Consider the following 15496-nt stretch of genomic DNA (forward strand, 5'->3'; position numbering starts at 1 on the left):
TGAGTTCGGAAAAGCTTGGTACCAGATTGCGGCCGGTCCTTTCAGGGTGGTTGGGAAAAGTTTGCATATTGCTGCTTCAGATAAGCTCTGGACCATCATGGTTACCTGGAAACAGCTCGGGTGTGTTGTAGGGTCACTGCTTCCGCTGTAGTGGTCTAATATCGGCATTTTGTAATATAATGGGAAAGGTTCGTCTCGGAGTTCTTCCACCAGAGAGTTCCTGATCTTCAGGTAACTTGCTTTTCTCGGTCATTTTCTTTTGCACTTTTCCATCTCGGTTCGAACTCTTTCTGTTATCTCTTATTCCAAGTTTTTTCCTTGGCTGAATCCGGTGCCTGAACTATGAACGCTTTCTTCAATTTCCACTCTTTTCGGCGTTTTTCTTACTTCTTCTGGTGTTTTGGGGCCGGTTTTGTTTACATGTTCAGTTCTTGGGGTTTGTTGATCTAGTGCGTTCTTTGCCGGGGTTACACCATCAGGGGAAGCGTTAAACGCGGTTTGTCCCTGATAGAATTCTGGTGGGTGAGGGGGTGGAGCTGGCACATATGGTAGGGTGGCATTATTGCCTCGAGAGGTGGTAGGGGGTGGTGGCCGAGCATTGCCTTGCTGTACCTACTGGAGGAAAGCTAGTTGCCTAGTGTGGAACTCAATGTACTCTTGTATATGTACCGGGGTAGGGTTTTGGTTTTCGGTGAAGGGTATTACTAGGGCTGTGGAAGTAACTACCGGAGTGAATGTGAGGTTGGTGGGAGCTATACCCGGTCGTAGGGAAAGGTTTTGGGGCATTTGATATGTGGGTGTGAAGTATGAAGTGGGTGGGATGGATCCCGAGAATGGCATTCCCCAAGGATAGTGAGTGGTGACTCAAGATGTCGTGCCTAGGTGAGTGCCTCCACCAGATATTGTTACCGGGCAGGACGAGCTGCCACCCGTGCTCCTATGTACCGGAGCTTTTAAATCGTCCTCAACGATGTTGTCCTTGATGTCTATTTCCTTTGCGAGGAGATCGTCATCTTCTACTCTACTCATTTTCCACCGCCCGCCGGTGAGATAGAAAGGGGGGAAATTTCTCGTTTTTCTTTCCCACGGACGGCGCCAAATGATAACTAGTCGATTGGGGCGTGTCTCAGGTCCGGAGATGTATTCTAAGGTGTACCTGAAAACCACAACACAACCGTTAGAAGGGCGCCGGAAGGTGATTTCGGGCAACCGCTCCGACGGTCAAGCCAATAAGAGTTTTAGTGAGAGAAAGAATAAGAAGTGAAAGGAGTTAAGAGTCGAGAGAAAAAGAGTATTAACATTCTTACATATTTTTTCATAGTCTTTTAAACTATACCTTTATTCCTCTTTGTCTGTGCAGAGAATGTTGGATATGTTAGAGTACCTTCTCTCAGACTTTGTCTCTGTAATTAGGACGGATCTTGCTCGGTTGGCTGAGATGGCTATTATGCTCTGAGGAGTCTTCTTCGGATGGCCGAGTAAGCTTTTATATATGACTTTCATCAGTTTACCAAGGTGGTGTCCAGTTCGGTTAATGCTGAGTTCTGCCTTTGCTATTTGTTTGCTTCGTTCTCCATGCTGGGTGATGTCGGTTTTACTGGTATGTGTACTCGGTTAAGTTCCTTTTTTGAGATTTTTCCATATATCTTGTTCTAATTTTGAAAAGTTTGTAAACGTTGGGCTTAAATCGCTAAAAAGGAGAAACATTTTGATTTGTTTCGTAATGTTTGTAAATGTTTGGCTTAAGTCGCCAAAAAGGTGAAACGTTTGGATTTGTTTCTTAAAGTTTGTAAACGTTTGGCTTAAAGTGCTAAAATTGTGAAATGTTTGGATTTGTTTCGAAACATTTTAAACGTCTGGATTCGTTTCGTAACATTTTAAACGTTTGGCTTAAATCGCTAAAAAAGTGAATCGTTTGGATTTGTTTTGTAACGTTTGTAAATGTGTGGCTTAAAATGAGAAAAAGGTGAAACGTTTGGATTTTTTTACAAACGTTACGAAACCAATCCAAACTTTTAAAATATTAAGAAACAAATCCATCGTTTCACCTTTTTAGCGAGTTAATCCAAACGTTAAAAACGTAACGAAACCAATTAAAACGTTTACAAATGTTACAAAACAAATTCGAACGTTTCCCCTTTTTAGCGATTTAAGCCAAATGTTTACAAACGTTCTGAAACAAATCCAAACGTTTCACCTTTTTAGCGATTTAAACTAAACGTTTAAAAACATTACGAAACAAATCAAAACGTTTCCCCTTGGTTGCAATTCAAGCCAAATATTATGAAGCCAAACGTTTAAAACGCTACAAAACAAATTCAAACGTTTAATACGTCAAAAAAAGAAATCCAAAAGTTTCCCATTTTTAATGAATTAAGCCAAACTTTTACAAACGTTACGAAACAAATTCAAACGTTTCACATTTTTAGAGATTTAAGCCAAACATTTAAAACATTACAAAACCAATTCAACCTTTTTAGCGATTTAAGCCAAACGTTTACAAACGTTACGAAACAAATCCAAACGTTTCACCTTTTTTAGAGATTTAAGCCAAACGTTTACAAACGTTACGAAACAAATCCAAATGTCTCACCTTTTTAGTGATTTAAGCCAAACCTTTACAAACGTTACGAAACAAATCCAAACATTTAAAACGTTACGAAACAAATCCAAACGTTTCACCTTTTTAGCGATTTAAGCCAAAAGTTTAAATCATTACGAAACCAATCCAAATGTTTCACCTTTTTAGCAATTTGAGCCAAACGTTTACAAACGTTACGAAACAAATCCAAATGTTTCACATTTTTAGGGATTTAAGTCAAACCTTAACAAACATTACGAAACAAATCCAAAAGTTTCACCTTTTTAGCGATTTAAGCCAAAAGTTTACAAACGGTACAAAACAAATCCAAACGTTTAAAACGTTACGAAACAAATCCAAACGTTTCACCTTTTTAGCGATTGGAGCCAAGCATTAACAAACGTCACGAAACCAATCCAAACATTTAAAACGTTACGAAACAAATCCAAACATTTCACCTTTTTAGCGATTTAAGCCAAACGTTTATGAACGTTACGAAACCAATCCAAACGTTTAAAACATTACGAAACAAATCAAATGTTTCATCTTTTTAGCTTAAATTGCTAAAAAGGTGAAACATTTGGAACCGTTTGGATTTATTTTTTATCGTTTGTAAACGTTTGACTTAAATCGTTAAAAAGATGAAACGGTAAAAAGGTAAAACGTTTGGTTTTGTATCGTAACGTTTGTAAACGTCTGGCTTAAATCACTAAAAAGGTGAAACGTTTGGATTTGTTTCGTTACGTTTTAAGCCAAACATTTACAAATGTTGCAAAACCAATCCAAACGTTACGAAACAAATCCAAACGTTACACATTTTTAGCGATTTAAACCAAACATTTACAAACGTTACGAAACAAATCCAAAAGTTTAATCTTTTTAGCGATTTAAGCCAAATATTTACAAACTTTACGAAACAATCCAAACGTTTCACCTTTTTAGCGATTTAAGCCAAACATTTACAAACGTTACGAAAAAAATCCAAACATTTAAAACGTTATGAAACAAATTCAAACGTTTCACCTTTTTAGCGATTTAAGCCAAAAATTTACAGAAGTTACGAAACAAATGCTAACTTTTCCCCTTTTTAGCAAATTTAAGCCAAACGTTTACAAACGTTATGAAACCAATGCAAACGTTTCACCTTTTAGCGATTTAACCCAAAAGCTTAAAATGTTACAAAACTAATCCAAACGTTTAAAACGTTACGAAACAAATCCAAACGTTTCAACTTTTTAGTGATTTAAGCCAAAAGTTTAAAACGTTACTAAACCAATCCAAACGTTTACAACGTTATGAAACAAATCGAAACGCTTGTAAACGTTTGGATTGATTTCATAACGTTTTAAAAGTTTGGATTGGTTATGAAAAAAAATCTAAACGTTTCACCTTTTTAGCGATTTAATCCAAACATTATAAACGTTTGGCTTAAATCGCTAAAAAGGTGAAATGTTTGGATTGGTTTTGTAACGTTTGTAGTTTTGGCTTAAATCGCTAAAAAGGGGAAACGTTTGGATTTGTTTCGTAAAGTTTAAAATGTTTGGCTTAAATCGCTAATAAGGTGAAACATTTCGATTTGTTTCGTGACGTTTGTAAATGTTTGGCTTAAATAACTAAATAGGGAAAACGTTTGGATTTGTTTCGTAAGGTTTTAATCTTTTGGATTTGTATCACTAAAAATGTGAAACGTTGGATTGGTTTCGTAGCATTTTAAACATTTGACTTAAATCGCTAAAAATGTGAAATGTTTGGCTTGGTTTCGTAACGTTTGTAAACGTTTGGCATAATTTGCAAAAAAGGTGAAACGTTTGGTTTTGTTTTGTAACCTTTGTAAACATTTAGATTTGTTTCATAACGTTTTTAACGTTTGGATTGGTTTCGTAACATTTTAAACGTTTGGCTTAAATTTCTAAAAAGGTGACGTTTGGATTTGTTTCGTAACGTTTAGCTTAAATTGCTAAAAAGCTGAAACGTTTGGATTCATTTCGTAACGTTTGTAAACGTTTGGATTTATTTCATAATGTTTTAAACGTTTTGATTGGTTTCATAACGTTTGTAAAAGTTTGTAAACGATTTGTTTAAATCGCTAAAAAGGTGAAACGTTTGGATTTATTTCGAAACATTTTAAATGTTTGGTTGTGTTTCATAACATTAGTAAACGTTTGTAAACGTTTGGCTTAATTCGCTAAAAAGGTGAAATGTTAGGATAAATTGCTAAAAAGATGAAAGTTTGGATTTGTTTCGTAACGTTTTAAACTTTTGGATTTGTTTTGTAACATTTTAAACGTTTGGCTTAAATCACTAATAAGGTGAAAAGGTGAAATGTTTTGTTTTGTTTTATAAAAACGTTACGAAACAAAACGAAACGTTTGGATTGGTTTCGTAACGTTTGTAAACGTTTGGCTTAAATAGCTAAAATGGTGAAACGTTAGGATTTCTTTTGTAACGTTTTAAGCGTTTGAATTGGTTTCGGTTTCACATTTTTAGTGATTTAAGCCAAACATTTACAAACGTTACGAAACAAATCCAAATACTTCCCCTTTTTAGCTATTTAAGCCAATCATTTAAAACGTTACGAAATTAATCTAAACGTTTTACCTTTTTATCTATTTAAGCCAAACGTTTACAAACGTTACGAAACCAATCCAAACGTTTAAAACGTTACGAAACAAATCCAAACATTTAACCTTTTTAGCAATTTAAGCCAAACGTTTACAAACGTTACGAAACAAATCAAAACGTTTCCCCTTTTTGGCGATTTAAGCCAAACGTTTAAACGAATCCTACCGTTTCACCTTTTTAGCGATTTAAGCCAAACGTTTAAAACGTTATGAAACCAATCAAAACATTTATAACGTTACGAAACAAATCCAAACGTTTCACATTGTTAGCGATTTAAGCCTGCCGATTCCCAATCTTTAATGTTAATTATTGGAGTTTTCTTTCAACAATTTCATATACGTTAATGATACAATAAAATAAAATAATGAACAAATGAAAAATGAATGAACCAAATTTCAGATTTTATATTAATATGAGAATTGTCGAGTTACAGGGAAATAATAAACAAACATTTCTCGAATCACATTTAATCCCGGAAGATTAACCGAGGGCATGGTCCTGTAATACCCCAAAATATTTAACTAGCTAATTGGACCACGTGTCCAGTCTGGATTCGCCAGAATGGCGAAATCAGAAAGATTTCCGATAAGACTAAGATTAATAAGTTTTAGTTGGTCGGTTTTAGAAAAGATTATTGCGGAGAAATTAATATCATATTTCAATTCTAAAGTTAGAATTGGAATTAAAAGGAAAAATGGCAAGAAAAGCCCAAAATAGAGTACAGGGACCAAAGTGGTAATTTAGCCACGTTGTGTCGGAAATGGAAATATTGGATTTTGACGGGAAAGTGTTAATATCGAGCTTCGAATTATTTATCGGATATAAATAATACGTAACAGTAATAATTTAAGAGTTTATCGATTTAGTTATGGACTAAATCGTACGAAAGAAAAGTTTAAAGGATAAATGATAGTAAACAAAAAGAACAAGGACCAAAGTGGCATTTTAGCCAAGAAATATAAGAAAAGGAAATATGAATTAGAGAGCAGAAGAACCATCAGAGAAATTGAGAAAACCTTCGACGATACCGTCGTTTCGCCGTTCGACGTCCGATTCGAGCGATTTTCGCGGCGATTTCTTCAGAATCGAATCCTCTATCGATCCTAAACTTTGTTTTAAGGTAAATATCTCGAGAATTGGTGATAAATTCGAATATATATGGCTGTTTTAGTGAAATTGAGTTTTAGGATTGAATTCGACGTTTTTGAAGTTATTATAGCGTTTTAATGAAAATCGAGATGCGGGTTTTGTATAGCTGAATGTATAGCACGTCTGGATGGCTGAAAAGCCCCGGAAAACGACTTTCCGGGGGCTGTCAAGGGTGTGCGTTCGCACACTCCTTGAATTTTAGGGTGTGCGTTCGCACACTCATTGTGTGCGTTCGCACACTACCCAAATCATGCCAGATTCAAAATCCCAACGGTCAGTTTATAGATTTGCCTCTTAGGAACGCCTCTGTCAAATTTCATCTCGATCCAGCGGTTCAATTGGGAGAGATCGTCGTTTTATTAAACAGTGTCAGTGTGCAGGCAGCACCTGCACATTGCCTTGAAAACTCCTTGAAACTTCATCGGAATGAAACTAAACCCTAAAACTTAAAAGCATTATACGTATAGGAATACGAGATTTACGTCTAATCATTAAAATTTAATTATTTATCAGACGTGTCAGAGCAGAGAGGTCAGTAGACGTGGGATAGCGAGGGCATATCATTTCATCGACCACATTATTGATTGGGTTGCGGTCACAGTGAGTTGTATTTACTTTCGTGTATTTATATTAAAGATATTTTATATAGATATATATACTGTTTATACGCATCGCATGTTATATAATTTGATTGAAATGTTATATGTTTCTATTAAGTTTATATACGAGAACTAGTATGCGATCCGAAGAAACTAGCTACCTATTGGGTGTCAATAGGCTGTGTGATCACCAGTATCGAGTCGGTCTAGTGTGTTTGCATTTGAGAAACGAGTTGATATGTATAACACGATATGAATATGAAATTTGAGATTTGAGGTATAGTTTGATACGAGTGAGCACTCGGCTACGGTGTAGTCTGGAGTCCCCGTATCTAGTGGGCTGGGCCCACCAGTGGGTTGGACCCACCAGTGAGTTGGACTCACAATTTGAGATTTACGATTGGGTTGAACGATATATGATTATTCAAGAGATGAGTCGCATGCTAGGATATTAGTTTCGTATGGATCGAATACATGTTTATATGTTTTATATTATTGTTTTATTGAAATGCGATGCTATGTTTTTATATTAATACCGTTAGTAAATGTCAACTCACTCAGTATTTTCCAAATACTGACCCCTCACCTTTGATGTTTCCAGGTGCTTAGTGTGTGGACTTAGCTAGAGGCCAATTTTAAAGTCCAGAAGTCGGCTGTATATGTATAGTTTCTGACTTCTGTGAATGCTGCAGTAGTAGTCCCGCGTTGACAGAGTCGTAGCCTAGACATCAGTGTATTTTGATTGTACATATCCTTGCTATCTTGTTTATATGCTTTGATAGGCTACATGCTTTATCTTTTACTCACGGCCCGAGGTGCCGGTGATATGCTCTGTTACACTAACTGATGTATATAGTACCGCGAGGCCAGTTCGTACATGGTACGATAACTAGAGCTCGCGAGGTTTTGGAACAGTTAGTGTAAATGTATGATTATATGTTATATATGTATATTAGCTTCCGTTGTTTACTGTTGTTTGTTTATTATTTGCGAAAAATTAACAGTGGTTTGAGGCTTACTACGGGTTCCGGAGCTACCACTCCCTCCGGTTGCGGCTCATTATTTTGGGTCGTGACAGGTCCATATCATCATTTTCGAGCGGCTAAGAATTTAAGCCTATTAAAATGCATATATTGGGTTTGGATTTTAAAAAATGGGCTTTAAACCTATTGGGCTCATAATATTTTATCTTCATAGCCCAAGTGTAGTATCTATTATCCATTTTTAGGTTAAGCCAAAAAATTAAAATGACTCAATACACACATTTTAATAAAAACTTTAATCCAAAACCAATAAAAGGGACTATTGTACATAATACAATCATATGTTACAATTAATGAATTAATGGACAATTTTGTCAATTTTGAAAATATTATGGACCATTCCGCGATCTTTGCAATCTTGAAGAACCAAACAAGGCTGCTTCAAAAGATTAAGGGCCAAATTGCTAATTTATTTTATTCCAGGAACCCAATTGAATTTTGGACGAAATTGAAGGATAAAATCGAACATTTTGCGACATTTTGTCTTTTGTGGCACTATTTGCTACAGTATTAAAAAACAGTTGAATTCCTGTAGCATAAGTACACTTAACGTTATAAAAACTACTTATTTAAGATAAATGAGCATAAATCATATATAAATCATGATTAAGCGAAAATAATCTGAATTAACTAATTTACAGAAATGCCATTGGCAGGCCTTATAAAAAGAGGGGCCAGCTGCTAAAAAGGGGACAACAAAAAAAGGAAAGAAAACTCTGCTAAAAAGAAGTATGGTCTTGTAAGAATTTTGAGTGTGAAAATACAACAAAATCTTGCTCATATCTAAGCATTTCCAGCTCTCTAAAAAAAGGGAAGGCAAATATATCTCTAATTTACACAAACACAAAAGCAAGCCAGGATTCTTCAAACCAACATTTGGTGTGATTAAGGTACAATATTTAACACTACTAGTCTTTTACAGCATTTTATTTTCCTTAAGCATACATATACTTAGCATTTTGTTTAGCATCAATGTGTTATTAGCAATGCTTATATTTAAGGCATTAGTGGAAAAATATTTCCAATAACCGATTTGACATTTTTTTTTCAGATTATGGAGGTGAATATATTAAGTTAAATAAAACACTTCTTGATAATGGAATATCCTACTCTACATCACCACCTCATACTCCGGAACACAATGGATATGCCGAAAGGCGTCACCGTCACATTGTGGAAACGGGTCTAGCTCTCCTAAACCACGCAGGTCTTCCGACCACTTATTGGCCATTTGCATTTAGTACAACAACTTATTTTATAAACCGACTCCCTACCAAAACCTTAAATTGTAACTCACCATATTCTTTTATACATGATAAACAACCCGATTACACAAAACTCCATAATTTTGGATGTCTTTGTTACCCTTGGTTAAGACAGTATACTAAGAATAAATTAGAAGACTGCTCGCTCTATTTCATGCATTTTCGTTGGCTATTCCACCAATCAAAGCGCATACCATTGTCTTGACTCAAAAACTTATCGCATTTACACTTCAAGACATGTAAAATTTGTCGATGACGAGTACCCATTTCGTAAACCATCAGTACCATCATCATCCCCTTTGCGTCACACTGATCCAAATGATTGGTGCACCATGTCCATACCCATTCTTCCTCCCACCAACCCTGCACCTCCCTCAACCCCATCCGTCATTGATCCACCTCACAATAAACCATCCACTAGTATTGTTTACTCTCGTCGAAATCCTTCTTCCAACCAACAAGCTACATCCAACCCCTCTTCGCCCTCGGATCTGAACCCTTTAGACCCTACCTCTACCACAACTACTCCATCTTCCTCCGCTGACACCACCTCTATCCATCAACATCCCACCCAAACCTGCCCCCACCCAAGTCCACTGCTCCGCCACCTGCCAAAACATTCACTACTCGCCAACATTCGTAAGCCCAACCCAAAATACGCTAAAGTTGCTACCCTTAACCCGTGTCCTGACAATCTGCCCAACACCATAAAACAGGCCCTAATACTTCCCCAATGGCGTAATGCAATGCACGACGGGTACCAAGCACTTGAGAAAAACCACACATGGACCCTCGTTCCTCGCTCTCAATCACAAAATGTCATTGGCTGTAAATGAGTATGTCATAACAAATATAACCCGGATGGCACCCTAAAACAACACAAGACCCGACTTGTTGCTAAGGGTTTCCATCAACGCCCGGGTATTGATTATACTGAGACATTTAGTCTTGTTATAAAACCAACTATTGTTCGTCTTATTTTATCGCTAGTTGTTACAAAATCATGACCTCTTCGTCAATTGGATGTCAACAATGCCTTTCTCCAAGGCAATTTGACCGATAATGTCTTCATTATTCAACCACCCGACTTTGTTGATCAAACAAAACCCGACTATGTTTGCAAACTCCATAAAGCAATCTGTGGACTAAAACAAGCTCCTCGAGCTTGGTACACTGAATTAAAAACCCATCTACTTACTCAAAGTTTTAAACAATCAATTTCAGATTCATCTTTATTCATTTTACAAACCAAAAGCACTTGTATTTATATGCTATTTTAAGTTGACGATATTATCATCACCGGACAAAATTTAACACACCTACAAACCAAAAGTACTTGTATTTTGTTCGTAACGTTTGTAAACGGTTGGCTTACAATGCTAAAAAGGTGAAAGGTTTAGATTTTTTTTAGTAGCGTTTGTAAACGTTTGGCTTAAATTGCTAAAAAATGAAACTTTTGGATTTTTTTTGTACCGTTTGTAAACGTTTGGCTTAAATCGCTAAAAAGGTGAAATGTTTGGATTTGTTTCGTAACGTTTGTAAACGTTTGGCTTAAATTGCTAAAAAAGTGAAACGCATGGATTTTTTCGTAACGTTTGTAAACGTTTGGCTTAAATTGCTAAAAAGGTGAAACGCTTGGATTTATTTCGCTACGTTTGTAAACGTTTGGCTTAAATTTCTAAAAAGGGGAAACGCTTGGTTTTTGTTTCGTAACGTTTGTAAACGTTTCGCTTAAATTGCTAAAAATGGGAAACGTTTGAATTTGTTTCGTAGCGTTTGTAAACGTTTGGCTTCAATCTCTAAAAAGGTAAAACGTTTGGATTTGTTTCGTAATGTTTGTAAACGTTTGGCATAAATTGCTAAAAAGGGAAAACATTTGGATTTCTTTCGTAACGTTTTAAACGTTTGGCTTAAATCACTAAAATGGGAAAACATTTGGATTTGTTTCGTAACGTTTGTAAACGTTTAGCTTATATTGCTAAAAAGGTGAAATATTTGGTTTTATTCTGTAACGTTTGGAAACGTTCGGCTTAAATCGCTAAAAAGGTGAAACATTTAGATTTGTTTTATAACATTTGTAAATGTTTGACTTAAATTTCTAAAAAGGTGAAACACTTGGATTCGTTTCGTAACATTTGTAAACGTTTGGCTTAAATTACTAAAAAGGTGAAACACTTGGATTTGTTGCGAAACGTTTGTAAACGTTTCGCTTAAATTTCTATAAAGGTAAAACGCTTGGATTTGTTTCGTGACGTTATTAAACGTTTGGTTTATATTTCTAAAAAGGTGAAACGCTTGGTTTTTTTTTTCGTAACGTTTGTAAAGGTTTGACTTAAATCGCTAAAAATGTGAAATGTTCGGATTTGTTTCGTAACGTTTTAAACGTTTGGTTTTCTTCTGTAACGTTTGTAAACGTTTAGCTTAAATTGCAAAAAAGTTTAAACTTTTGGATTTGTTTAATAACGTTTGTAAACATTTGGCTTAAATTGCTAAAAATATGAAACGTTTGGATTTGTTTCGTAACGTTTTGTAAACATTTGGCTTAAATCGCTAAAAAGGTGAAACGTTTGGCTTAAATTTCTAGAAAGGTGAAGCGCTTGGATTTGTTTCGCAACATTTGTATACATTTGGCTTAAATTTCTAAAAAGGTGAATCTTTTGGATTTGTTTCGTTACGTTTTTAAACGTTTGGCTTAAATTGCTAAAAAGGTGAAACACTTGGTTTTGTTTCATAATGTTTGTAAACGTTTGGCTTAAATTGCTAAAAATGTGAAACGTTTGGATTTGTTTCATAACGTTTGTAAACGATTGGCTTCAATCGCTAAAAAGGTGAAATGTTTGGATTTGTTTCGTAACGTTTATAAACGTTTGGCTTAAATCGCTAAGAAGGGATAACGTTTGGATTTGTTTCGTAACGTAGTATATATTTGGCATAAATCGCTAAAATGGGGAAACGTTTGAATTTGTTTCGTATCGTTTGTAAATGTTTGGCTAAAATCGCTAAAAAGGTGAGATGTTTGGTTTTGTTTCGTAATGTTTGTAAACGTTTGGCTTAAATCGCTAAAAGGGTGAAACGTTTGGATTTGTTTTCAAAACGTTTGTAAACGTTTGTCTTAAATTGCTAAACAGGTGAAACGCTTGGGTTTGTTTCATAACGTTTGTAAACGTTTAGCTTAAATTGCTAAAAAGGTTAAACTCTTAGATTTGTTTCGTAACGTTTGTAAACGTTTGGCTGATATTGCTAAAACGATGAAACATTTGGATTTGTTTCATAACCTTTGTAAATGTTTGACTTAAATCGCTAAAAAGGCAAAACCTTTGGATTTGTTTCGTATTGTTTGTAAACGTTTGGCTAAAGTTGCTAAAAATGGGAAACGTTTGGATTTGTTTCGTAGCATTTGTAAACGTTTGGCTTCAATTACTAAAAATGTGAAACGCTTGGATTTGTTTTGTTTCGTTTGTAAATGTTTGGTATAAATCGCTAAAAAAGTGAAATGTTTGGATTTGTTTCGTAACGTTTTAAACGTTTTGCTTAAATCGCCAAAATGGGGAACGTTTGGATATGTTTCGTAACATTTGTAAACGTTTGGCTTAAATTGCTAAAAAGGTGAAATATTTGGATTTTTCTCGTAACGTTTGTAAACGTTTGGCTTAAATTACTAATAAGGTGAAACGCTTAGATTTGTTTTGTATCGTTTGTAAACGTTTGGCTTAAATTGCTAAAAAGGTGAAACATTTGGATTTTTTTCGTAACGTTTGTAAACGTTTGGCTTAAATTCCTAATAAGGTGAAACGCTTGGATTTGTTTCGTATCGTTTCTAAACGTTTGGCATACATTGCTAAAAAGGTGAAACGCTTGGTTTTGTTTCGTAACATTTGTAAAGGTTTGGCTTAAATTGCTAAAAAGGTGAAACATTTGGATTTTTCTCGTAACGTTTGTAAACGTTTGGCTTAAATTGCTAAAAATGTGAAACGTTTGGATTTGTTTCGTAACGTTTGTAAACGTTTGGCTTAAATCGGTAAAAAGGTAAAATATTTGGATTTGTTTCGTAATGTTTGTAAACATTTGGCTTAATTTGCTAAAAAAGGTGAAACGTTAGGATTTGTTTCGTAACATTTTCTAAACGTTTTTGGCTTAAATTGCTAAAATCGTGAAACATTTGGATTTATTTCGTAACGTTTGTAAATGTTTGGCTTAAATCGCTAAAAAGGTGAACCGTTTGGATTTATTTTGTAACATTTGTAAACCTTTGGCTTAAATCGCTAAAAAGGTGAAACATTTGAATTTGTTTCGTAATGTTCGTAAACGTTTGCCTTAAATTGCTAAGAAGGTGAAACGTTTGGATTTGTTTCGCAATGTTTGTAAACGTTTGGCTTAAATCGCTAAAAAGGTGAAACGTTTGGATTTGTTTCGTAATGTTTCTAAACGTTTGGCTTAAATTGCTAAAAAGGTGAAACGCTTGGATTTGTTTCGTAACGTTTGTAAACGTTTGGCATAAATTGCAAAAAAGGTGAAACTCTTGGATTTGTTTCCTAATGTTTGAAAACGTTATTGTTTAAATTGCTAAAAAGGTGAGACATTTGGATTTGTTTCATAACCTTTGTAAACTTTTGGCTTAAATCACTAAAAAGGTGACACGTTTGGATTTGTTTCTTAACGTTTATAAACGTTTGGCTTACATCGCTAAAAAGGTGAATTTTTTGGATTTGTTTTGTAACGTTTGTAAAAATTTGGCTTCAATCGCTAAAAAGGAGAAACGTTTAGATTTGTTTCGTAACGTTTGTAAACGTTTATCATAAAACACTAAAAAGGTAAAATATTTGAATTTGTTTTGTAACGTTTTAAACGTTTGGCTTAAATCGCTAAAATGGGGAAACGTTTGGATTTGTTTCGTAAAGTTTGTTAACGTTTGGCTTAAATTGCTAAAAAGGTGAAATGTTTGGTTTTATTTCGAAACGTTTGTAAACGTTCGGCTTAAATCGCTAAAAAGGTGAAACGTTTGGAATTGTTTCGTAACGTTTGTAAACGTTTGGCTTAAATTGCTAAAAAGGTCAAACGTTTGGATTTGTTTCGTAACGTTTGTAAACGTTTGGCTTAAATTGCTAAAAAGGTCAAACGCTTGGATTTGTTTTGTAACGTTTGTAAATGTTTGGCTAAAATTACGAAAAAGGTGAAACACTTGAATTTGTTTCGGAACGTTTGTAAATGTTTGGCTTAAATTGCTAAGAAGGTGAAACTCTTGGATTTTTTTCGTAACATTTGTAAACATTTGGGTTTAATTGCTAAAAAGGTGAAACGCTTGGTTTTGTTTCGTAATGTTTGTAAGGGTTTGGCTTAATTCGCAAAAAATGTGACACGTGTGGATTTGTTTCGTAGCGTTTGTAAACGTTTGGCATAAAGCGCTAAAAAGGTAAAATGTTTGAATTTGTTTTGTAACGTTTTAAACGTTTGGCTTAAATCGCTAAAATGGGGAAACGTTTGGATTTGTTTCGTAGCATTTGTAAACGTTTGGCTTCAATTACTAAAAATGTGAAACGCTTGGATTTGTTTCGTATCGTTTGTAAATGTTTGGTATAAATCGCTAAAAAAGTGAAATGTTTGGATTTGTTTCGTAACGTTTTAAACGTTTTGCTTAAATCGCCAAAATGGGGGAACGTTTGGATATGTTTCGTAACATTTGTAAACGTTTGGCTTAAATTGCTAAAAAGGTGAAATATTTGGATTTTTCTCGTAACGTTTGTAAACGTTTGGCTTAAATTACTAATAAGGTGAAACGCTTGGATTTGTTTCGTATCGTTTGTAAACGTTTGGCTTAAATTGCTAAAAAGGTGAAACATTTGGATTTTTTTCGTAACGTTTGTAAACGTTTGGCTTAAATTCCTAATAAGGTGAAACGCTTGGATTTGTTTCGTATCGTTTCTAAACGTTTGGCATACATTGCTAAAAAGGTGAAACGCTTGGTTTTGTTTCGTAACATTTGTAAAGGTTTGGCTTAAATTGCTAAAAAGGTGAAATATTTGGATTTTTCTCGTAACGTTTGTAAACGTTTGGCTTAAATTGCTAAAAATGTGAAACGTTTGGATTTGTTTCGTAACGTTTGTAAACGTTTGGCTTAAATCGGTAAAAAGGTAAAATATTTGGATTTGTTTCGTAATGTTTGTAAACATTTGGCTTAATTTGCTAAAAAAGGCGAAACGTTAGGATTTGTTTCGTAACATTTTCTAAACGTTTTTGGCT

The sequence above is a fragment of the Mercurialis annua genome, linkage group LG2, assembly GCF_937616625.2.
Source record: "Mercurialis annua linkage group LG2, ddMerAnnu1.2, whole genome shotgun sequence".
NCBI classification, from domain to species: Eukaryota; Viridiplantae; Streptophyta; class Magnoliopsida; order Malpighiales; family Euphorbiaceae; genus Mercurialis; species Mercurialis annua.